We start from the raw sequence: 2,016 nt of genomic DNA, 5'->3' as shown, positions 1-2,016 counted from the left end.
CCAGATAACATTTTAATTAAATATATGTTTATCATTACAAACAGGATGAGATAGCTACCTAATTGCTGACCCTAAACCCTCTAACTGGTAGATGCATACTGGCAGTCTTTTCTAACAAAGCATGAAAGTCAAGTGTCAGAAGAGACCCAAAGGTTATCTAGTTCAGTCTCCCCTTTGATCCTGAAATTCCTCTAAAACTTCCCAACCACGCGATCCATCGTTTGTTTGTTTTTTCCCTCTTGAATTCTTCCAGTGACAGAGAACTTAGTAACTCCTGAAGCAGCGCATTTCACCCAAGAAACTTAGCTTTTACCCATAGTCATAGTTTTTATTTATTATTTTTTAGGAACACAATCTCTTTATGTCTGCTTGAGATACAAATGTTCAGTTTAGATGATGAGAATGAGGAAAATACTGGAGACAATGCCTAACTCCTGTGTCTGTCCCAGTAAACTCCAATGGAAAAAGAAACTAAACAGGATCTGGATAGTTTCAGTCTATTGTATCCAGCTTATCTCATCCACAGCCTGGTACTTCTGGAACAAGGCTGTCCCAGGGATGACAGTTAAAGATGAAGATGGCAAACATAAGGAATTCAACATGTCTACGCAAGGGCAGTCTGATGTCTCCATATGTTCTCTAAAATTCCATATTTTGTCAGATCTGGGAGTGAGAGCAGGGTGCTTGCCTGTTTGGATGCCACTGCTCCTCTGATTCTGCTTTGCTGCCTTGGAGGAGAACAGGTTTAGATCCTCTAGGGGCTGGTAGGGCCATGCCCTTGGCAGCTTGCTGGGTAACCAGTACTTCTATCTTTTGATTTTGGGCCTCTCAAGGTTTACCAGAGACATAGGCACCCTCACAGTACCAAGCCCATTTACCATCACCTCACACCAGTACTTGCCCCACCGAATGAGGGGCTCTTCTGGTAACTTTAATGTATGGGGGGTGACCACAACACCAAGATTCTTGAAGAAGTGGTGGGCAACTGTTTCAGGGTTCAGCTCCCATTTGACATTGTTCTTCATCCCTACCTCCAAGTGACAGCTATTCAGAAATGTCACTGTTGCCTCACCTGCCTTGATCTGGATCTTCTCTAACTTTCCTCCTGGTCTCAGCAATTTCTCCTCTTCAAACAGCTTCTTGTTTTCAGATGATACATATGCAGCCAGTCTCTGAGGAAGGAGTTGATTCTGATCCACAGATTTCTTTACTGAGACCAGGTCACCCCGGACTCCAAGTGTCTCCACAGACTGTGTGAAGATGATCTCCAGGTTTTCTTTGAGCCAGTGCTTCGTGTCCTCCACCAGCTTGTGGATGTAGTGTCGCTGGTGCAGGCGCAGCTTCTGGCCCTCCCCGGCCATTGGTACCTTCCATCCACCCAGCGTTCCACAATGCCCAGGGCCATGACAGTCCCATAGTCATAGTTTATTCCTTTGGAGCCTTATTGAATGACTGAGATTTCTGGCCTAGATGACTGTCAGCCTTTCTGACTCTTCCCTTCTCCCATCCCGGGTTAAACATCCCCAAAGTCAGCAACCATTTCTCTTAGGACGTTCTGTGGGAACTTTAGTCATCCTGGCTGCTTTCCCTGGAAGAATTTCCCGTTTGTCTGTAACCTTTAAAGTATGACAGCCATACCCAAACGTAATTCCAGGAACGCTCTGACCAACACAGTATAGATCCACATTATCACCTCCATCTGAATGGACACATCATTCCAGTAACATGAACTATATTTTAGTCGTTCTTTGACAACAGTTATTAAATGGCTTAAGGACAATGTGCATTTTAATCTATGTTGCTGCTTAACTCCTATTTTGAATCTGTCTTTTTTTCTTTACGTTCTAGAAGATGGTCTTAAACGAATAATGGAAATGACATGAACTTCAAAGTTAGAGATTTCCATATGCATATAGTCTACATCATTTTAACTCTGTGTTTTTAAGAAAGTTACTTAACTTCTCTGAGACTCAGTTTCAATAATTGTGTAACAGTTGGATAATGTCTAGTTGTTTA

General features: G+C 42.8%; 1 pseudogene; it reads right to left on the bottom strand.

The window, feature by feature from the left end:
• Nucleotides 1-657: 657 nt before the first annotated feature.
• LOC100600958 lies at nucleotides 658-1,405 on the bottom strand (annotated as a pseudogene).
• Between the last annotated feature and the right edge of the window lie 611 nt (nucleotides 1,406-2,016).

The sequence above is a fragment of the Nomascus leucogenys genome, chromosome 16 (assembly GCF_006542625.1).
Source record: "Nomascus leucogenys isolate Asia chromosome 16, Asia_NLE_v1, whole genome shotgun sequence".
In the NCBI taxonomy this organism is placed as follows: domain Eukaryota; kingdom Metazoa; phylum Chordata; class Mammalia; order Primates; family Hylobatidae; genus Nomascus; species Nomascus leucogenys.
This window is presented reverse-complemented; position numbering and strand designations above follow the sequence as displayed.